Genomic DNA, 25,000 nt, shown 5'->3' on the forward strand with positions numbered 1-25,000 from the left:
AGACATACATACATACATAAATATATATATATATATATATATATATATATATATATATATATACTATGAGATTCAGAGGCGTCGTGCACGGTTTTTTTTATTTTACTCCTTATCAAAGAATCAGATGAAGGTGAAAGTTGGCATATTAATATTTCACAACCATACAAATATATCGAGAAATATATCTAGTAATGAAATTCGATAGTTTTCATTTTTATAAAGTAAAATTGGTTTGCCAATGCCGTATCCAGGGATATACGTGGCAAGGATCCTCAAACGTTTATGACGTAGGTAGAGTAAACAATCTATGACGAATTTAGTCCCGCCCATAAACCTTACAAACTCATTCACTTGGTTTCGTCAGCTTTAAACCCTTACCTGTCAAAGATCAAAGAATGGCTAATAAGATTTGGAATTGTCCCCGTGGTTGCAAAACTGCATTTGCCTTGCGGCTTGCAACCTTGTATACGGGAGAGAAAAACCGTGGTACTTACTACTCCTTGAACAGGTAAGAAATCGATTTCAGATTACGTAATTACTTCCAGTCTGATTTTTATTTTGCGAAAAAAATATAACTATTGCAATGCCTTTTTGAATTGTGAACATTTCCATTGAGTACCCATTATGTAGTGAAGAGAGAAAGCAATAGAGAGAGAGAGAGAGAGAGAGAGAGAGAGAGAGAGAGAGAGAGAGAGAGAGAGAGAGAGAGAGAGAGAGAGAGAGGTGTAAAAGGATTGTTCAGTCTTTATAGAATTATTATTGTTCTGAGAAGATTTTTGGGAAAGCTAAATACAACCAGTAATGTATTCAAGTTATCAGTACAGCAATGGACCATCTGATTTAAGATTTGTTGTTTTCATAATCAATGTATAATTGCTTTAATATATATATATATATATATATATATATATATATATATATATATATATATATATATATATATATATATATAATTATATATATTCTTTTCTGTCCTTTAAGGCCTTATGACCGCGTTGGACAAGTTTTGGGCATGACTGCAGGGGCAGTAAGGGCCAAAGTCAGCCTCCGTACCTCCAGTTCATGTCATTCACCATCGTCAGTAACACCAGTTTCATCAGCACCATCCGCCTTTGATAACTTTACTGTTGGTGCGATTCGTCGCTTTATCCACAGAAACTTTGATGAGAAGGAGTATTTTACGGTTGGCTCTCTAACAATGGACCTTAAAACAGCTGGCATTATCTCAGAAAGGACATCACCGAGTTCAGTAATCCGCCTCCTGCATTCTCTGGGATTCAAGTATAAAACTACACAACGGAAAATGTATGTGAGGAAGGAGTCTCTGGATATAATTTGCCGCCGAATTAATGCTCTACGGGATCTACGACGCCTCAGGGAGGACGGAAGGAAGGTGGTGTACGTTGATGAAACTTGGTTCACCACTAGAATGACCCATAGCAGGAAATGGGCAGACACCACGCAGGATATCACCAGTCCCTCTTACAGCCGTCAGGTCCCTCCAGGAGAAGGTGAACGATTTGTGGTGGTAGCTGCTGGCACCAATGAAGGCTTCATTGAAGGCTCGTATCTGTGCTACCCGCTAAGTCCAATCAAGGAGATTATCATGGCGAAATGAATGCCAAATTGTTCGAACAGTGGCTTACGACACAGCTTCTACCGTCCCTCCTGGAGCCATCGGTTCTTGTGCTAGATAATGCACCATATCACAGCACACTAACCGAGGAGAGTCGATGCCCTACGTCAGCAAAACAGAAAGGCGGATCTCGTAAGGTAATTACAATAAATCACAATATATATATATATATATATATATATATATATATATATATATATATATATATATATATATATATATATATATATATTATATATATATAGACATCATGAAATACGTATACACACGCATTAAAGTTAATGACTTGACTGGAAATTTCATATGATTCAATATTCTATTAACTGTGTGAAGTCAGTAAATTATTCTTGATGGAAACAATATCAAATCATAGTTTAATGATACAGTAATAACGGTATGTAAATTAGCATTCTATGGTCTATTTCACTCTAATAATGATTAATTAACTTTTCTCGACAGGTGGCTGGAGCAGCGTAGGATATCGTTCCCACCTTTGGCCACAAAATCTGAGCTGTTGCTCGTTTGCCAAAAGAATCGTCCGGAAAGGAGATATGTGGTGGATAACATCATCCGGGAGTGGGGCCACGAAGTTGTGCGCTTGGCACCCGCTCACCCAGAGCTCAACGCCATTGAACAGGTGTGGGGTCATATGAAGAGGCAAGTGCGTTCATCGCTCCGTCGATTTACGCGGTCTGACTTGCAGGCCAGGTTGGAGGAGGCAAGGCTTTCTGCTACCCCGGAAGTGTGGGCAGGAGCAGTTAGACTATCACGTCATTTTGAGGAGGAGTACTGGGAATTGGACAACATCCGGGAGACTTACGTGGATCCAGTCATCATTAATTTAGTCAGTGATGATGAGGATGATGATGATCTTTTCCTTGATAGTGATGATGATTGTGATTTGTAAATAGATTATGAATAGTTTTGGTGTTTCATTTGTACATTTAAAGGGGAATTACAAATACACAGAGTAAAAGTAAAATACATTTCATTTGAAATATTTTTAAGATATACCCACACCAATAGTAACAATGATAGAGGAAAAAGGGAACGATGGCAACCCTTGTTCCCCTCAGAGTCATCGCTGATTTCCTCCAGGTCAGCTACGTTTCCTACGATAATCGGTAATTATATATGCTTGAGGGTGACTGGAACTGGCATGTCTACCCATTGTCATGCCCTGTCACCCATGAATTAAGGATAAGTAAAATGAAATAAGATAAAAGGCTAAAAGAAAAATTTAAAATGAAAAACGAAATGAATAACGAAACTCTAAATACCAAAAAATAAAACAAAACATTCGCTCGCACGTTCTTTCTCAGGTTTGTGCCATATAGTACTGTTTCATAAGGGTAATAATGCTCAGCTCCATCGCCAATAGAAATGATGATTTTTATTACAATAAAGTAAAACATAGTTACATATAGATAATAAATCGAATATGTGATGTCCAAGGCTATAACGGTATGAACTTTCATTTATTTGCCTGGATGAGAACTGCTGAAAACTTACCAAAACTTACGACATTTCAGTCACTGCTTCTTTTGACAGGACTCCTTCCCCTGAATGCATGAGTTTGTTCCCTCATTTGCAATACTGCATATTTAACTTGGAAAATTACTTTATACATTTCTCAAATGAAAACCCGGAATTCTGGGAGGCCAGGACCCATTACACAATAAAGAAACATTTGCAAAGTCTTTATGAATAGCTGAAAGATTCTGATGTGGGCGGGGCATCTATGCTGCCGTGGAAATACAGCAATAGTGGTAGTAATAGTAGCAGAATGTATAATTTTGGCCTTCAGGTTTATTTATTTGATCATTGGTGATCATTTAGCATCTTTTGCAACTACTTGAGAAATGTATTTTCATCGTCAGTAATTCAATTCTTAAACTTCATGAGATAATTCAGTATTATCCTGAATTATGACGTAGCTTAGAGGGTGGAGCCATTTGTAACGTCACAGGTAAACGTCATTACTGTCTTCTAAGCCATGAATGACTTTTTAATGTCTCTGACTACAGAAAGTGGTGTGTTCTTCTATGATCAGCTAAAACTATAAGTCATAGGTACAAGATGATGTTAGAAAATAAAATGTATGGTTGTGAAATATTCATATGCCAACTTTCACCTTCATCCGATTCTTTGATAAGGAGTCAAATAAAAAAACCGTGCACGACGCCTCTGAATCTCATAGTATATATATATATATATATATATATATATATATATATATATATATATATATATATACATACATATAAATACATAGATATATGTATATATATAATATATTTCTAGCTATTACAAGCTGCTTATTCATTACATGCGCACTTAATTCCTCCCTTTTGGTATGCTTCCGCTAATTCTTTTCTCACACATATTGACTCTGGCTATTGTGGAAAAACTAACCACTGTAAGGCCTTTATCCATGAATTCCTTTTTTTTTCTTTATTTTTGTATGGTGAAACGTGACCAGAAATGGTGAAGAGAATTTCGGTAGTCCTCAAGAGCGCTGTTGATCCCTTACTGAGAATTCTGATCATACCCTGATTCTCTCTCTCTCTCTCTTAGTTTGTGTATCTGCGTGGCCGTAGCTACCGATGGCAATCGGTTTCTTTACATCACTAAAAATCCCCATTTAAGATAGTGAAATCCCTTTTTATTACATTTCTACAGAGCGGCATCATATATCTGTTTTACTCATATTTCACACACACTCGTCTGCCGCTGAAAATTGTCACTGACACAGGAGCTAGGTTATCAGTTCCTGCATCATCATACAATATCTTAGCATTTACACTGAAATTATAAGTACTAAATTTCCTAATCATAAAATATTTTGGAGATATTCTAAAAAAAAACGAGAATTTTGTTTCTATGCAAGCCAGCATTGGTTTAAAGTTATTTGTTTTCATACATTAAGTTAAAATGTTTCTGAAACAATTTATTACAATGAAGTGACACATATTTGTTTTGCTTGTTGTGTGCATACTCCCTGATACATGAAAAGAAAGGTGGAGGATAGGAAAAGACTGCCCCATATTTCTTTTATACATTCAGAGCCCCGTGAGACGGATTACCTAAGGCCCTATCCAGCTGCAGCTCAACGAAAAAGAAAGGGAAAAGGTGATGCTTAAGCCCAGAAAAAAACAAACGTCTTTCATCTCACTGAATAGAAGGGTATAAGGCTTAAGGAAGGAAGACTGACATAGTGAAAATAAAATTTGAAAGTCAAAAGGATACATTGAACTTGAAAATAAATTCGTATACTTATTTTCATGTGGTATCATTGTAGCTATGGTCATTCCGGTAACTGGTCCACAAAACCGTTTAAAATATCATCATTCCTGTTGCTGGGTTAGCAATAAAATCTATTCTTCATCATATCTGCAACTTCATCTATTTTTTTGTATATTTACTAATTTACCAAAGAAAACCTAGAAAACTTCAACATCCAGATAACACAAAAACGAAAACGCCGAGAGTTTCCCAAGCTGCTAATCTGACTTGTTCGACCGAGACGTCAGGGCCAGAGAAAGATCTGGGGTTGATGCTGGTTGTTGGCAATATTTCTTTTATTGAAATCTCACCAGTTTTCACCGAAAGAGATAAAATGACTTTAGTGTCTCATGATGCCCACGTATCTCGATATTTATACAGAATAACACATTTAAAGGGTATTTTTACAAAAGTTATTGAGAAAATTACTCTCTCTCTCTATTGTCCTTCCTTGGGCTTCAACTATAAGGTTCCATAATAAATTTCTGTCCATTTGGTCGCTATAGCAGTATTAATGCCCGGAAGAGTAAAACTCAAAATATATTTCTTCAATGATGTTTGGATGATGATTCTTTCAGCTGAAAATGGCAAGTGTAAAAATGTAGCGAAAATTGTTCTCATTTCTTCTCCAGAGACTGAAGGATGATTGCAAAACTTTATTGGGAAACTATGGGGATTTATCTGGCAGTCGAGCGAAAGAGTTTTGAGAAGGACGAACGAAGATGGACGATTAGAGAAGGAAAATGGTGAGAGAGGATATATAGCTGATGGAAACCGGAATCACAAGGCGATTGGAAAATGTGAAATTAGTTTTTGGAAGTTCTAATGCCTTAGAGATTAGACGGGAGTAATGGTGTACTCTACTTGATCACGGGGAGAGAGAGAGAGAGAGAGAGAGAGAGAGAGAGAGAGAGAGAGAGAGAGAGAGAGAGAGAGAGAATTGAATTGATTATAGAATTTAGGCCAAAGGCCAAGCACTGGGACCAATGAGGTCATTTAGTGCTCAAACGGAAATTGGCAATAAAATGATCACGGGGAGAGAGAGAGAGAGAGAGAGAGAGAGAGAGAGAGAGAGAGAGAGAGAGAGAGAGAGAGAGAGAGAGAGAGAGAGAATTGAACTGATTATAGAATTTAGGCCAAAGGCCAAGCACTGGGACCATTGAGGTCATTTAGTGCTCAAACGGAAATTGGCAATAAAAGTTTGAAAGGTGTAACAGGAGGAAAACCTAGCGGTTGCACTATGAATCAATTGTTAAGAAAAGGGTGGAAAGTAAGATGGAAGAAAGAGAATATGAAAGGAGGTACAGTAAAAGGAACGAAAGGGGTTGCAGCTAGGGGCCGAAGGCACGCTGCAAAGAACCTTCAGTAATGATGTGAGAGAGAGGAAGAGAGAATTGTAAGAGTTTTTATTTCCCGTCTGCTTTACATCTCACTCATTACTCTCATTACCGAGTTGCATTTTCAACGTTTATATTACCTTCATATCAGGTATTCCGCCTTTATATTCCTCATTCTATTCCCTTTCACAGTCTGCCTAATATACTGAATGATCACGATATGCAACTTCTCTCGTTTATCAACGTGTAGTCCTTTTCAGCTTTTATCAGATACATTCGCTACCATTACTGCAGGACAAATAGCTACTTCCGCAATTACAATTTTGACCTATGGAGTTAAATTGCATTTCTATCTGACTGCCTTTCTGTCTCTCTTTCCACTGGTTTCCTCCCAATATTACTCAAAATAACGCACAAACTTACAAACAACTGAATTTCAACTACAACCAGAACAGCAAAATAAACGATAAAGAAAAATAAAGTGTTGTAATCAGAAATCGTGTGATACTAACTAATATATATTTTGAAAGTTTACCAAAATCGTTTTAATTCTATTTAATTTTTCTTAAAATGTTCTCTTTGATCTTTCAGGTCACAAAAATTACGAAAAAATGTCGACTTCCAATTTAAAAAAATCGAAAAATAATTTACGATCGAGGTGTGGGTTTTAAAAGGTCATTGGATTTTTCAAATAATCTTTTGGTAATTGGCCCAAATTTTTAACTGTAGGTTTCGCAACGCAACGTCAAAAGACACATTCAGTAAAAATTACTCTTACAGAAAAATTAAACGTTTTTAAAAGGGAATTTAAAAGAGGTATAAAAATATAAAAGTTTGGAGTGAGGGCTTTATACTAAAAAAAAAATAATAATCACTTGCACTGAAAAATGAAACGTTTCAGAAGAGAAATAAAAAAAGGGAAAAACAAGTGGAAAAAGTAAAAGCCTAGAAGGAGGTATTATATCTAAAATCAAAATAGATTATCATAATGTTTAGTCAATTTTTATTTCATAATGCTTTATTATTTTACATTTCGCTTTGTAATTATAAAAGAATATTCTTTCCCAAAACGTGCTGTTTGAACTTTCACTGGATTCAGGTGTGCATGAAATGTAAATTATACAAATAATATCAAACTGGCAGGAATTCTAAGAAAATAAACGTATGTTTTCTGATAAATGAAATTATAATTATACTATTAGGTTCATTACTCAAATTCATGGCAAAACGCATATGTATGTACCGCCTGTATCATACATTGCAGTCAAGCAAGAATTGTTTTTGTCATCTTTCATTCCGTATTTTATGTAATCTTTTTTGAACTAGAAGAGAAAGAAACCACAGTGAACATTAATAAGTCAAAGTGAAGTCTAGTTATTCTGGGAATGTGGTGATAGTACTACAGGCAATACATATCTAACTACTACTGTCTTCTCAGGTTTTAGCAGACAAAATAATGCCTCCTGACCACATTTTTTTTTCTTAATGAACGACAGAACGGAGTTTACAACCGGTCTTAGCAAGGTAATATTTATGTTTCAAGATACTTTATTCTTGGGGAATCCCTCTTTATTTTAGTCTCTGTAAACACCAAAATGAACGCAATGGTCAGGGTGGTTTGGCGCGACAAATCGTAGACAGCAAAAGGTCGACCTTTCTGGACTCAGCAATATAGTTTTTTTTTTTTTTATGCTTGGCAAGACCCCACCGTCATGTAGATCTCAATACATTTTCCATCCGGTCCAAATGTCCTCACATATCTTCCGTTTACATCAATGTTTACAGGCGCCAACGTATCAATCGGTGTGAATAAACGTGATGTTAAGAGTCTTCGTTGGCTGAATATTAAAATTACAGTTATTAAGGAATCGTAGTAGTAGTAGTAGTAGTAGTAGTAGTAGTAGTAGTAGTAGCATTTGTCGTTGTTGTTGTTGCGTAGTTGTAATACTGTAAAGCGTCCAGGCTCATACGTAATTACAATCAAAACTTAAAAGAGTTTTCACCTTGAACTCAAATTCCAGAGTTTAATACTTTAGCATGAAAATACTCATTTTGCTTTCAACCCCTTCACGTTTGGACATGTTGCAGAGAATGTTAAATCTGTTGATTGCTTTTGCGATATTGGCTTCAGAGGATCGCCTAAAGTTTGCAAGTAACTTCGGAAAATCAAAGCGATATAGCTATCGATGAGATCACAGTGAGGAGAGCTTTGTATGCGTGGTCGGTCCTGGCTTCAAAAAGGGACAGGAAAAGAGGGAACGTATATTTTTAATTGAAGCTAGGTCTGTACAAAGTCACAATCGTGATTGTTGATCAAAGGCATTTTGTATGTCTGCATTAATGCCTAAAGATTAGGTGATAAAACACTGTCAGATTTAACAAAAGCTTTATTTGGCAAACAGATGATTGAATGTCAGGTATTCTTTTTGCCTTTGAGATATAAGTTTGAACGATAAATTTTTCATCTATAATAACACTTTATTACCGAGGTGTAGTGAATTGTGGCTTGAGATATATATATATATATATATATATATATATATATATATATATATATATATATATATATATATATACAGTATGTATATATATACATATATATATATACATATATATATATATATATATATATATATATATATATATATATATATATATATATATATATATATATATATATTTATGTATGTATATTTTATAAACTAATATATGTATATATCTATATATACCTGCCCATGCCTATTTCTCTACATCTATCTATCTATCTATCTATATATATATATATATATATATATATATATATATATATATATATATATACATATAGTATATATATATATATATATATATATATATATATATATATATATATATATGTGTGTGTGTGTGTGTGTGTGTGTGTGTGTGTGTGTGTGTGTGTGTGTGTGTGTGCTGTGGTTGGGTGCATGCGTGTAGAGACACAGTCAAAAAGACAGACAGAGAGAAAGAGATGAGTGAAATTTTTCAAAGAAAGTAAAGAAGTTACTTTCTGTGAGAAACTCACTTATATTTTAGTTCGTTTGAACCTTGAACTTCATATGCCTTTATAGCAAAATTTGTGTGGCTCTTGAGAACTAGAGTGAAGACACTCGCCTTGAGAGCTGGGAGCCGGAGAGGAAAAGACAAGACTGCCTGCGGAGAATTCTCACCTCAGGCTTTGTTTACATAACTGAAAGCAACTCCTTGTTATAAAAGGATTCTTTGCCGATTTGGCCTTATTCGCTTTCTTGTTCAGGTCTTTTCTCTCTTAATTTATTCCTCTCCCCACTTCCTTTTTAATTTCCTAGACTATTTTCCCTTCAGTTTCTTCTTTTTCCTTGTATATCAAATGTCCTTTTAAACAGAATCTTACTTTTGTATTTAGAGTCTAATTTTTTCTCCTTTAAAATAGGTTTTATCTATACCAAACTGGTGAATAAGAAAGTTTGGTAGCATTGTGTCTACATGCATTAAGCTGTCTCTCTACCTCTGTGTGTGTGTGTGTGTATGTATATATATATATATATATATATATATATATATATATATATATATATATATATATATATATATATATATATATATATAATATATATATATATTATATATATATATATATATATATATATATATATATATATATATATATATTATATCTTAGTTTAACCAGACCACTGAGCTGATTAACAGCTCTCCTAGGGCTGGCCCGAAGGATTAGACTTAATTTGCGTGGCTAAGAACCAACTGGTTACCTAGCAACGGGACCTACAGCTTATTGTGGAATCCGAACCACATTATGGCGAGAAATGGATTTCTATCACCAGAAATAAATTCCTCTAATTCTTCAGTGGCCGGTCGGAGAGTCGAACGCTGGGCCAACAGCGTGCTAGCCGAGAGCTGTACCCAACCTTCTAGTGAAGAACTATATATATATATATATATATATATATATATATATATATATATATATATATATATATATATATATATATATATATATATATATATATAAGAATTGTTTTGTGTACTTTGAACGGCTTCCTCAAAAAAATTCGATTAATTAATTTTGTATCTTAAAGGTCGTTTTAAAAATACAACAGCGGTCTTATTCATCTCCTTTTCTCCCTTTCACCACAGACATTCCTCAGTTTTCCTCTCTTGCCTATTCATGGCGCAAGTTATAAAAGCCGCATCTTTCCCTGTAACTGCTCCTTGTTCCTTCTATTTTTCATGAGTTTCTCTCGTGGTGTTCCAGAAACCCGTGGAAATTCAACTTAAAGTTTCTTTTACCAAAACGAAAGTACGAGGTCGATGATTTATTTTCACATGTGATACATTTATTTTAACAATTTTGCAGAACATGATGGATAATTGTTGTCTTTATCTTATTTGCAAAAAGATAAATGTGTATTTGTGAAAACGAAAATTTTTAATTCATTATGGTTATAAAAATCTATTATTCTTCTGTAAAAGTATTTTCTATTTAGTGATTTTTTTATACAAACTAGGAAGTTTTATTTTTAAATTAAATAGCCTACTTCAAATCTCATACTTAGTAAAGCATTAGAGAGAAAAATAAGAACAGAGTAAATATTAACTATATGTACAAGCTCCAGTGCGTAATTAGGCAACAAAATATAATCCTTCCTCCATAAATTAAACAAATCACAGGCGATGCTCTATGAAGAAAACACAATAAAACCTTCAAACAATTTGCACAAAACAGAGGAGGAAATATTATTTAATACATAACCACCACTTTCCAAACTAATTCTGAAAGGCTCCTGGAGACCCTCCCCCCACCTTTTTTTTTATTACGAGGCCTATCCATCCAACAAAACTTTCTCTTCCCAGTGCACTACTTTCATATAATAGGACTGTGGCGTATAACTGAACCTAACTGATTTAGCCCCGAAGATTAAGACAGAAAACTTTGAGAAACTCGGCTATTTCATTTTGCTCTTTTGATGGAGATATTAAACTATGGTAACTTTTCGAGTTATCTTTTAACAATCTATGACAAAAGTTTTTCAAAGGACGAAAAGAATTTTTTTTTCTTGTTAGAACGTTTTACATCCAAAATGCATATGTAGTTTTTTATTCATTTTTGTATTTTATTTCGTATGTGAAGTTATGAAGACTAGTTAAGGATCTGGATACAAATATTAGGATAGAGATAGATTATAAATAATTTTAATAAATCTAGTTCATGGTAAAAAAGAAAAATATGAATGAAAAATATTATAGAATGAGTGCTGAATGACAGTTAAGAGCGCTTCAAACTATTTGCTATAATTTCAGTGTGAATATGGAGTAGTATTGCATTTTTTGGGTGTAAACAGAGAAATACAATCTTATTTTTCTTTTCTGGGTATAAACAGAGAAATACAATCTTATTTTTCTTTTGCATGTTATAATAAATAAAAATCATTGCAAACATAACTTGGCTGTTAACATTTTAATAGCAACACAGGTCAATCACCTAACTTTCAAACCTACAGACATAACAGAAAATTTCGCATCCATTTGCCAAAGAAAACCCTTAAATGAAATTTCATTTACGATAAGGGAACTGATCCAGTAATATGGTTATATATACTGAAGTGATAATGTCAGCGAAGACATAACGCCCCTTGCTACCTTTTGTTTCTCCTTGGAATATTAACTAATTTTTTTCTCTCTCTCTCTCTCCTGATCTCTCTCCCCTCGAGTAATCGTTTTGGGAAAAGTGAAGCGCTTTTAATATGTAAATCACTGTCAAATACCGTCATTTACATATTAAAATGTTAATGCATGATAAGGTTCTGCTTTGGACAGAGAGCAATTTAATTCAATATTATTTACAATACACCTTCTGAATCTTTTCCTTCTCATGTTGGTATCTGAACGAAAAAAAGGGTTATAATCCTAAGTAAAGTGCGAAATGTGTCTGAATTCGGTAGATATAAGACTTGTATGCATAAGTTCAACAACAAGACTTACGTTTGATTATGCAGTGAAATTTGCTAGTGCGTCCTCGGGGAGAGAGAGAGAGAGAGAGAGAGAGAGAGAGAGAGAGAGAGAGAGAGAGAGAGAGAGAGAGAGAGAGAAACATCAATATGCCAAGGAAAACAAACATGAATAGATAGGTAAAGCTATTTCATAAAATGGAGTCCTGAAGAAGAAAAGAATACATGTGAAAGCAAACGCTTTAAACAAGTCAATTTAGTATGTTGAAAATGTATTAGCATATATATATATATATATATATATATATATATATATATATATATATATATATATATATATATATATATATATATATATATGAATTTTATCACATCATCGTGATTTCATTAAGCTGCAAATGAAGTTTAATATCCAATTCACGCTCGTGCGGGAATATCACCGAAAGGGAATTATAAGTGATAAGTGGTGTGGTACCTATGCGACCTGAACTCTCGACAGTACAACCAACGACTTCCAGTCGACGTCGTTGGTTGTACTGTACTGTCGAGTGTTCAAGTCACTTAGATATCATACCATTTATCACTTATAATTCCCCTTCTGTGATACTTCCGCAATCGCGCGAGTTGGATATTAAACGACATTTGTAGCTTAAAGATTGTTTCTGTGTGTATATATATATATATATATATATATATATATATATATATATATATATATATATATGTGTGTGTGTGTGTATATATATACATACACACACACACATATGTGTGTATATATTATATATATATATGTATACATATATATATATATATATATATATATATATATATATATATATATATATATATATATATATATATATACACACACTTATATATATAAATGTATATATACAGTATGTGTCTATAGATATACTGTATATACAGTCATAACAATGATTTTCATTTGAGCTCTCTAGATTATTAATGTTGATCTGGAAAAATGAGAGTGCCTTTACCCTTCGATTCAGTTGCTCGGAAAGAAAAAAAACAGAACAAATTAATCGAATAAATGGAATGTCATGGAGAAGTCTTCTTTCATCATCTGTCCGTCGTTTCTGAGATTAATCGACAATCTGCAGTTTTTTTTCAGGTTTATTTTTACCCTCATCCCTTTGCCGTGTGTGTGTGTGTTTTCAGAGTGGGTCTGTTATGTACGAGTATAATAGCATTTTGCGCCACTTTAAAGGTGTAAAAGCATGAAGTATATCTCAAATTTATTTTCCTCTTGTTTAACACGACTGAAAATATCTCTCCTTTTTTTTCCGAGACCTGCATGAAACCTGCTTTCTTTCTGTTTGACGTACACGGATTTATTTTGCTTTCATTCTCTGTTCATATATGAAAGTATCTTTTCCTTACTGAATTTCCTTTTCGAATTATTATATATATATATATATATATATATATATATATATATATATATATATATATATATATATATATATATATGTGTGTGTGTGTGTGTGTGTGTGTGTGTGTGTGTGTGTGTGTGTGTGTTTGTGTCTGGGTGTGTGTGAGCGAGGGCGCGGTAGCGTTTGGGTATGTACGTATATTACGTAGGATAAAGACAAATATCAATTCATGTAAAGTTCTTTCTCCTGAATTTTATCGATTTCCCTCTTTCAGCTGCAATTCATTCACTTCTGTCTTTGATAACCCCACACTTTTCCATTAATTTTTTTTTCGCTTGGATCTGAGCTAGATAAAAACATTTTAATTCCATACCCACTGGTTTTTACATTAATAAAGTATAAAATTATGTTATTGATCAAAGAAAAACATACGAAAATAAATGAAATCGACAAACACATATTAACTAATTTAAGGTTAAATTGTTAGTTTCCGGGGATGACAGATGCCAGCGATGTGTCAGTTTGCAGTAGTAATGGATATTGTGGAAGTACAGTGAAGTCTGCCTCTTACGCACTTGATAGTTGACGTAATTTACGAACTTTTCCATATTGCCATTAAATATTTGTTGTTATCCGGGGAATTAATGCTCTTCTGTGCTTCACAATCTATGCAAATTTAATAACACTTTTAGGAAATGGTAACAGCTCAAATTAGGCCTCCGTCAACCGCTATTGGTATGCTTAAGAAAACTCACCACCATCTTTATTCAACTAGACTGAAACCTTTGACCCAATCGTCAAGGAAACTCGTGAAAATCTAATTTCCCGTGGTGGGTCCTCACAACCGGAATTCTTGCTTATTCTATCCTATCACTTTCCTGGCCACAGGAATCCATAGCAAGTTCATTTTTCCTTTTTTCATTAGTGCTAAATCCACTTTTATTTTTTCTATTTTTCCAACTAGGGGGTCGGTTCTTTTGATCTCATATTCTTTTTTAATGAACCGGTTATCCCTCAAATATATAAAGAAAGTGGGATGCCTCACTTTTAAACCTGTTTTTCGGAGGCTCAGTGTTCTATTTCCTTCGTTGTTTGATCCAGATGAAAATATTCCTCTCTTGTCTGACCTAGATAAAAATATTTTTCTCCTGCGGCTTAGCCAAAATGGAAAGATTTTTCCCGGTTGTTTGAAGGGGATGATTTTCTTCTTATTCCTTGATAGGAGTTAAAATACTTTTTTGTGTGATTTTCAGCTGTTCTATTAATTTGGATTTAGTTATTTTTGAAAAGCATTCTTACAATTTCACGCAAAATAAATTATTTTTCTTTATGCTAATCGAAGTATGATGTATATATATATTTCTTTATGCTAAGTTAAGAAGTATGATGTATATATATATATATATATATATATATATATATATATATATATATATATATATATATATATATATATGCATATATGTATATATATATGCTTAAAAAATCACAATAGATGCACGTGACTTCGGTATATAGGAGAATACCACAGGAAAATGACAGGCAGAAGTTCAGTACTGAACTTCTGGCTGCCATTTTCCTGTGGATTTGCTTATATATATATATATATATATATATATATATATATATATATATATATATATATATATATATATATATATATATATATATATATATATATATATATATATATATATATATATATATAATAACATTATTATGACAAAAAGTTAGACGAATATATAGAGATGCTATGCAAAATAGTGAAATTTTTTATTCATTGCATTTCATTTTCACACACTATAGTCACATATATATATGTATTATATATATATATATATATATATTATACAAAATTATATATATATATATATATATATACAAATATATTTATATATATATTATATATATATATATATATATATTATCATACACTCACAGTATATATATATATATATATATATATATATATATATATATATATATAAAACATTATGACAAAAGTTAGAGGAATATATAGATATGCAAAATAATTAAATTTTCGATGTATTGCATTGACGTTTCAACATCCTATAAAAATGCGCAACAACAGTCCTTTCACCATTCAATTAAAATTCCTTGGTAAATCTTGTTAGCTTAGTTCTTGATACCTATGCGATGGGTTGCATTTGAATATAATGCAGTTTTTTTTTTTTCATATCTGGGGGAATACACCTTTTTGCTTCTTCTGTAGTCTGTGTTGTTTTGTTTACCTAATTTTTTCAGGGGTCATTGTGGGTTTCCGATGAAGAATTTGCATTTCAAGAATCAATTAGATGATTCCAATTACAGTTGTTATCATTGATGATTTACAACATGTCTATAAAAATATATATGTAAGTATATATATACATTCAATAAAATGTATGTATGTATGTATGTAAATCTTATGTTATAAATAGTATACATACATACACAAACACACACACACACACACTTCTTCTTTTAATATAATTTTTTTTTTTTTTTTTGTATGGGGTAAGGACGATACCTTCTTTTGAAGGACTTTTGATTTGGCTTTGGGTCTTGTGGTCTCGATTTTGTTTACCTGAATTTTTAGACCCCGGTAGCGTATGTTTCATGTTCATACCCGACCCAACGCCCTTCTTCCCAGCAGCGAGATGATATTGCGCAATGGCGAGAGTTCGAGACGTAGATGTTTGTTATGTTTTTAGAAGGTGTTGTAATGGCTTTGTTTTGTGTGTGTATTTAGTCTGTAACATCCATTTGCTTTTAAGCAAACCTATCCGTTGATTACATATATAATCCCGGGATGTCTACATGGATAGCAAATGTATGTACTCTGAATATATATATATATACATATATATATATATATATATATATATATATATATATATATATATATATATATATATATATATATATATATATACACAGTATATGTGTGTGTTCGTTCTTCGTGTTTTATTCAATATTAATTACACGGCATATAGAAGAATGAGGAAAACAAATATTCTAGTCACATATTCGTAGAAGTATTACTCAAGCATTAGTTTTTCCTGATCATCACCCCTTAAAAGAGATAAAAAAGTTCTGCCCTTATAAGAAATTAAAAAATACAATGAAAACAATTCCAGACAAAAGATGAGTGGGTAATTTTTCTCCTTTACGGAGGAACTACTTAAGAAGATAAAAGCCAACGATATTTCATGTTATTGTCTGTTTTAAGAAAGGGCACATATTTGACATAGAATATACTCTACTAAGAAAAAGAGTACCTAATTTTGGATGTGAAAACTGATTCAAAGCCTGAATATGCAGTGAAAGCCAATTAAGATATCTAGGAATGCGTAATTAAGTGTGTGTTTGCATAAGGAACGAGTAAATAATACGCCGAAGTTTCTTCGGCGCAATCGAGTTTTCTGTACAAAATATAATGCTGTATGAAACGCTAGGCCACGGCCCATGAAACTCTCAACCGCGGCCCATGAAACTCAGCCACGGTCCCATGGTGGCCTCAGCCACGGCCCATGAAACTCTTATGCGCGGCCCATGAAACTCAGCCACGGTCCGGTGGTGGCATGTGTTGTTGGTACCTACAGCGGTACCAGAAGTACGATTACGGCTAACTTTAACCTTAAATAAAATAAAAACTACTTGGGTTAGAGGGTTGCACTTTGGTATGTTTGATGATTGGAGAGTGGATTATCAACATATCAATTTGCAGCCCTCTAGCTTTGGTAGTTTTTAAGATCTGAGGGCGGACAGAAAAAGTGCCAACGGACAAACAAAGCCGTCACAATAGTTTTCTTTGACAGAAAACTAAAAACGAGGGAGGGTGCAACCTATTTTCCAAAAAATATATCCTTGAAACTGGAGAAGTAATGCCTTCTGGCGTCACCCCATCGAAAATGTGTATTATATAATTAGGAAAAAGCCCTTTGTATTACACCATCCACATCTGAAATGTCTTTAAAAAATGCCAAAGAAGTATTTAATACTCAAACCCTTCATCACTTATATCATCAAAAGACTATAAATACTAAAGGTTGAAAATGGTCATCGTATTTGAAAATGTAAGTAAGAGTGGAGTTAGTGTTAAATTCATACTTGAAAAGGACTAAAACTTTATTTCTGGCGTAGATGATAAAAAACAGTGTAATCACAAGTCTAGAATTGCGTTTTTGTTCAACCGTAACTTTTAAACTAATTTCAGACGCCCTTTGATCAACCTTCGCAATTGTGCCCTTTCAAAATTATACACAGAATAATTCAGAACAGTGTAGATTTCAACCAAAAGGGGATGGTTGTAATATGAAATTCCATAGGCTATACCGTATTCGAGATACCTTTGAATTTAAATGAACAGAATATATATATGTATTTTCTGATTCATAAATGTCTATATACCACTGTTGTCAGGAGAAAGGATTGCCTCCCTTCATCTGGTGCCCGAGAGCGGGCAGAGAAGACAGAGGAGGGTATAAATAAACATATATGTAAATGGAGGAATTTGGAGAAGCTCCGGGACACAGTAACTTGGAATGAAATAGTAAATGAACTGTTCCGTTTGTTTACTTAGGAATATCATTTGTGCTCTGTTTGGATTATTATTATTATTAAAAAATACTCACAGTAGTATGAGTCTTCATGGAGAAACAAATCCACAGTTATGTAAATGTACATATATTTAAACTTAGATCTGTACAGATTCCCGAAAGCTATCTGTACAGATCTATCTTTAAATATATGAACATTTACATAACTGTGGGTTTGTTCTCCATTATTATTATTATTATTATTATTATTATTATTATTATTATTATTATTATTATTATTATTATTATTTCACATTGGAACGAGCTTTAAAAAGCATTAACTTTTTATGCTAACCACAAATTAGAATAAAAAACGGACGAATGAAAAGCAAGCGCAAAAAGCAAGTAAGTAACAAGAAAGAAATAAAGGTATAAAGAAATGCGTAAACATAAGCCATGTAATTCAGGCAACTGTAGGCAAAAGATCAAAGGAATTGAAATTGCTATTCTCTCCACACACACACACACATATATATATATATATATATATATATATATATATATATATATATATATATATATATATATATATATATATATATATATATATATATACATACACACACACACACACACACACATATATATATATATATATATATATATATATATATATATATATATATATATATATATACTGAGTACAGTATATATATTAGAACACTGTCCACGGTTTTAAATGGATGCAATAAAAGACATCTTGAAATGAGAAGTGTGACATCAAGGCGCTTCGGAACAATACAGCTAGCAACGTTTGGCAAAGCATATTGGACGAAATCATTCTAGATTCAAAGGTATTATGAGTGACAACGGAACTTTCCCATTTAAATAGTGATTATGGAAGGTGGCGAAGTAAGATGTGTTGCAACTAAGGTAGCCTCGCAATTACAATTTGTGTGGCCGACAAAACTGGATCTTATGATACTGCCAATATTCAGACACTGATGGATAGTGAAAAGGGTGAAGCAAATGGTAGTGATACCTTTATCATCTTAGCTATTAGTAGAAATTTCCATGTAAAAATACCTTAATGAAGTATATGCATCAGCATCCTGCATATAAATCATAGGGGTTTTGCTTCCTCATGTACGGTAAACCCACTCTCTCACAAAATAATGTCGTATGAAAGATTAAATATAGATAGATTTGCTGGGTTTTTGTCTCTTCAAGATGAAGGGAAAGTACTAGGATCTAAGCGGTGGTTGGTCGAGATATCAAAACGATAAATGAAGATTTACGGTAAAAGGAAAATGGTATTCAGCAGAAAATATAAACACAGACACCAAACGTAGATTGTCTGGAGGAAATAAACGCGTAGGTAAAGAACGCCTGGGATAATTGTAGTAACTAAAATGCAGAGAAATTAAGGACTGTATTGTGTGCCCAATAAAAAAAAAAAAAAAAAAATATATATATATATATATATATATATATATATATATATATATATATATATATATATATATATATATATATATATATATATATATATATATATATATATATATATATATATTTATATATATTTATATATATTGATAGATAAATAGAAAGATAGATAGATAGATAGATAGATAGATAGATAGATAGACAGACATAGATAGACAGATAGACAGATAGATAGACAGACATAGATAGATAGATAGATAGATAGATAGATGATAGATAGATAGTAGGTAGATTTTTCCCAGATTGTGAAAAATCTTCAATGACCGTTGCGGAATTGTGTGGCCAGGTACTAGAAGAGGCTTATCGGAAAAGGTCCTTCGTAATATAACCCTATAGCACGCTCGACATAAAGGAGGGAAAGCGAAATAGGAAAGGGGAAAAGGAAAAGGAAATTCCGGAGGAAAAATGGGTCGGCTCAGAGAACCGTTTGACCAGAAATCTCAAAAAAAAAAAAAAAAAAAAAAAAGCTTTCGACTTGAAGGGACAGTTCGATTAAAATCCTTTTCTTTTAGAGTCCTTATTTTTTATATAGGTTTTCTTTGAAAAGTCTCTAAGAAGAAAGAACCATAATAGACAGTAAAATATAAACACGCTCTACTGATAATAATTATGACAAATACTGAACAGTTTTAGAAATGTTGAAACATTTCCGCCAACTACGAATGCATATCCATGTGGATATTTACCATAATGGGAACTGAGCTGCTTTTCTAAGGAATTGAATTCATTTATTTTACCTGAAATTACAGACGATAAATAAAGTGTTGTGCAGGAAAATATTTTCTGGTCAAGGTTGGTATATCAGTCATAAATATTAAAACAAATAATTCGCAAAGATATCTATAGTTGATTTCACTTAAGACTCAATGTTGGAAAGATTTCCACCCATCTTTCCGAAATGAAAGTAAATCACATAGAAAGTACACGGAAAATCCAATATCATTCTTAGAGAATTTTCTAAGTGACTCATTGGAAGCTAACCTTATTTTGTTTTTATTGAAATTTCTACTATTCCCCAAAGAGAGAAATTTGCGCCACACTGGCCCATGAAAGTCTCACCCGCATTGCTCAGGCAAGTGAAATTTACACACAAACTTTAGGAAAATTCCTGATGGATGAGGAATCATGATAGACGGTGTGTTGGAGGAAATTAACCATAATGATGTGAAGAAACTTTTGACTTCATAAACCCAAAGGACACGATGGAATTACTGAAATAAAAGATGAAAGAATACAGAACAGAAATGATTGCATAAAACTTTTTATGTGATAATAATGCTATTAACTGGATATATATTTTGTGGCTGGAGCGTAAGGAAACACCCTTCCTTGGAGAATTAAGTTAAATAAGCTTCCAGAGCCTTTCGTGCATCTAAGACTATGAAACTGTGTTTTCATGTGAATGTATATATATGGTACAGGTCACTTACTGGAAAAAATATTATAAGACTTATGACTTTCTATTTGGATTATATGGTGTTTATTTTGAATGGACGTAACTGTAAAAGTGTTAGATCGATTGGATAAGTAAAAAAATATATGACATGAGAGAGAGAGAGAGAGAGAGAGAGAGAGAGAGAGAGAGAGAGAGAGAGAGAGAGAGAGAGCAGAACACCTTAGAGAGCAGAAAACCTTATCATTTTAGGACTTGCAGTCAACAATTCCTCTGATATTAATTGGTATCCTGAAGGGAACCCGGAGAATCATTTTAATTGGCCCTGATCACCGATATGTCAAAATGGAAGTTAACAAGAGCTAAATGGAGCGCAAGATAATTGCTACAAATAAACGCTGGAATTTTGGGCTTTGAGGTTGTTATTTTAAAAAATCGTTGTAGAAATCATATAAATAAACATTCACCCGTAAGGAAACAGACACCCAGTTGTATGTATGTATGTATGTATGTATGTATGTATATATATACATAAATATATGTATATATATTATATATATATATATATATATATATATATATATATATATATATATATATATATATATATATATATATATATATATGTATATATATATACTGTATCTATATGTATATATACAGTATAACTGTCTGTTCTTATACTAGGGAGTAAAAAATCCTAGAATATAATGAAAACTGAATAAAATATAGCCTATCTCATCTATTACGTTAAACACAGAAAATGGGTAGTCTTCCTATTTAGAGCCTGGGATTGTTCAATATTTATCTTTGCTGAACAAAAAAAAAATTCACTGGGAAACCACGAAAGGTAATTGAAAGGGACACTGACTGATTCGATTGGCTTAGCAATGATCTGTAATCTAACCAAAGAGTCATGAGCGAGCAAAACAAGTGGAGTTCTTCGCTGACGAAGCAAAACAGAAATGCAGTTGTTTTGTGGAATGGAAAATGTGAAAAGCCCTATAGTTATTCAGAATCACTGTTTTCTATCTTTTTCTTTTATCTGTAAATCCATTTTAGAAAAGTCCCAGGGAACTGTCCGCATACAGCAAGTTCCTCACTAACGAATCATTTCCTAACCCCAAGTAATTAAACTTGTATGAAACAAAGATGTTTACACAGAGACTGGTAATTAAGTATTTATTCAGTAGAACAATTGACCTCTTGCCCACGCAGTGGCTTGGAGGAAAACTCTTGTCAATCAGGGCATTTTCCTGCAATAGTCGGGCTGTAATCTAAGCTGTTTTGAGGATGTAATGAGAAGGGAGAAGTGCAACCAGTCGTAGTTGTAATTATGCAAGTAGCAACGTGATGAGCTGTTTGAAGAATTAGAAAATAGCTGGGGAAAGGATAGATGAAAACCTGGCTCAGATGGAACCTCAGGCAGAAAATGCATATAAGAGAAGAGAGAGAAGTGATCTTATTGCAAGTCTAATTTCAAGAAATGGTAACTAGACACAAAAACATCAATTCCGATAATTTAATTGACGCTGCTACGACATTATTTTCTTTTTCTTTTCATCCCTTTCATAATAGGGTAGTCCCAAGCATAAAAATTACAGACAAAAAGAAAGATAAAGAAAGGTGGGGAAGTTGAGGACCCAGAGAGTGACAGGGACGAAATTAATGCAATCTGCGACCTCACTCCTGCCCTGAGGGGGAAGCACTCTCGGCAGCTTAATGGCATTAAGCTTAATAGTCTCAAGATGGTAAAAGAAATAAAAAAAAATAGAATGCCTAAGTAGGATAATGAAATTATATGACCCAAGACTTTGTTCCGAAATTCCAGCGATATGACTTAGGACAGGAAGTGATGGTGCCATCACTGGCCATTTTCTTCATCCTGAATTTTCCTTCTCCTTTTCTCGGTAAAAATTATTGTTTTTCGCCGTTAAAGAGATTGGGGCTGGAAAGAAAGCTCTTTGGTGGAAAGGGACTACGTCGTATTCGAAAACTGTTAGTTCATAAAAAATATCTATTACAACAACAAAAAATTAATATAGTTTAAAGCTATATAAAATTACATAAAGATAATAGCGTTAAATCTAATATATTTCCTAGAATTTTACTTTATTCTTTCCTAGAGCAACGGATATTAGACTTCATAGTATTTCAATGTAATTTCCTGCAGAAAAAAAAAGAAACACATCACTAAATACAACGGAAGTATCTCCAAACGGCAAAAATCTTACATGTGATTTTTAAAAGATTTACCCCTTTTTTTATTTACGTCAATATCCAATGAAAAGCAATAGATCTGTTCACAAAAAGTTATAAATAGCCACCGCTGAACATTCAGGCTTTAAGAAATTAATCCTGTAAATGATTTAAAAAACCTACTTGGAAATAAATCATGAGGACAAGAGAAAGAACGATAAGTATAGCTCTGCAAATATAATTTATCAAACAGTCTCTACATATTTGAAGTTGAAAAGATTTGGTGCAGCATATAATGCAATAAGTGAAAACGCTAGATAAATAAATAAATAAGTAACCATGAGGATTACCGTGCCCAGAGTTGCAGGGAAACTGATAGAAAGTGACTCTGTAGCAGTATAAGGTCTAAATCATATTCCGACACAGATAAAGTTTCGGACAGAGCGGGAACAGGATCTTCATGAATAAAATAATTTTTGTGTCACCAACAAAATCAGCTATTCAATCCTTGGCCTTTGTGCTTCTGTCTCCCTTTTATTTCCTTATGACTTATACAGTGAACAATTCCGAACTTCTACTGAGTTTCTGAAGACCAGACCTACCTTTCAAAGTTTCATAATATTCTACCGCTGTGAAATGTTTTGCTGTAACCAAGCAATTTGAATCTACCCTCCAACTTCCAAAGTTTTCATTTTGCCACGGTAAGATCCTCTGCATAACTAGTGAGCGTGAAGATCAGTTATTTGTACACTGAAAGCCGGAGTACCAGTGTTTAATTCATGAAAGTCCTAGGCAACTTATCAACAATTCAGGAAGCCATTGCAGTCAGTATTGACATTCAAAGTAATTTCAAAGGTGCCCACTGAAGATTCAAACGGACTAGTATGCTAATGGTTATTGACATAGAGAACTACTAATTTAGAGTTGCCTTTACAATGCTAATGTTATCTGTTTGGACGGCACAGAAGATTGTACATGCTATGATAACTTAGTTTCAAGTTAAATGGCAAAACAAACAGCATGTGTATACCAGACATATGAGTCAGTCTTTTCTAGAATACCGATTAACGTTCGTAGAAGATATTCTCTCTCAATAAATCATTTGCTTTCATCGATATCCTAGATATATTTACTGTATAACTATCGACACACAAGATTAATAAAGCCAGGATACCAGTTTATCATAAAAAAAGATAATGTGACACGGCTACCTATATTAATATTTATCAGCACTACTTCATTAATAGTTCTTGTGTGTCAATAGTTATACAGTAAAGACTCTCTTGTATAAATAAATACACACACACATATATATTCACACATAACTGGAACATGGTTAATTAGAAGGGGAACCATGACTCCTCAACGTCCATATTGTTGGACTGTCGTAACTGAAAATGTACCGCAAAATAAAAGGTACTAAGAGTTCCGTGGATACAAAACCATAAAGGCCACTGAATTAGCACTGAGTCCTCGTTCTCAAATAGGAAGCAGAAATTATACTAGCAATTTAGGAAGGGCAGGAACTAAGAAAGACGCTGATTATTTTCCGCGAAATCCCCTAAATCATCAAAGTTTTAGAAGTGGTACACAATTATTTCCGTGTATCAGTACTCGAGGCAACAACTCATGGAAGAAAACGGACACCAAACACAATTAGGAATTTTACAGATAATTAGTGAGGGAAAAAGAAGATTACTGTCATTAGAAAACGATGGATAATGAGCTCTGACTTAACGA

The 25,000-nt window shown here is 33.0% G+C and overlaps 1 protein-coding gene and 1 pseudogene across 6 annotated transcripts in view; one reads left to right on the plus strand and one right to left on the minus strand.

Moving 5' to 3' along the window:
- The window catches only part of LOC136849162 (uncharacterized), a 744,860-nt gene that overhangs the window by 457,580 nt on the left and 262,280 nt on the right, over positions 1–25,000 (minus strand). The gene's annotated exons all lie outside the window — the stretch shown is intronic.
- LOC136848949 (uncharacterized) lies at positions 396–2,548 on the plus strand (annotated as a pseudogene).

The sequence above is a fragment of the Macrobrachium rosenbergii genome, chromosome 20 (genome assembly GCF_040412425.1).
Source record: "Macrobrachium rosenbergii isolate ZJJX-2024 chromosome 20, ASM4041242v1, whole genome shotgun sequence".
In the NCBI taxonomy this organism is placed as follows: Eukaryota; Metazoa; Arthropoda; class Malacostraca; order Decapoda; family Palaemonidae; genus Macrobrachium; species Macrobrachium rosenbergii.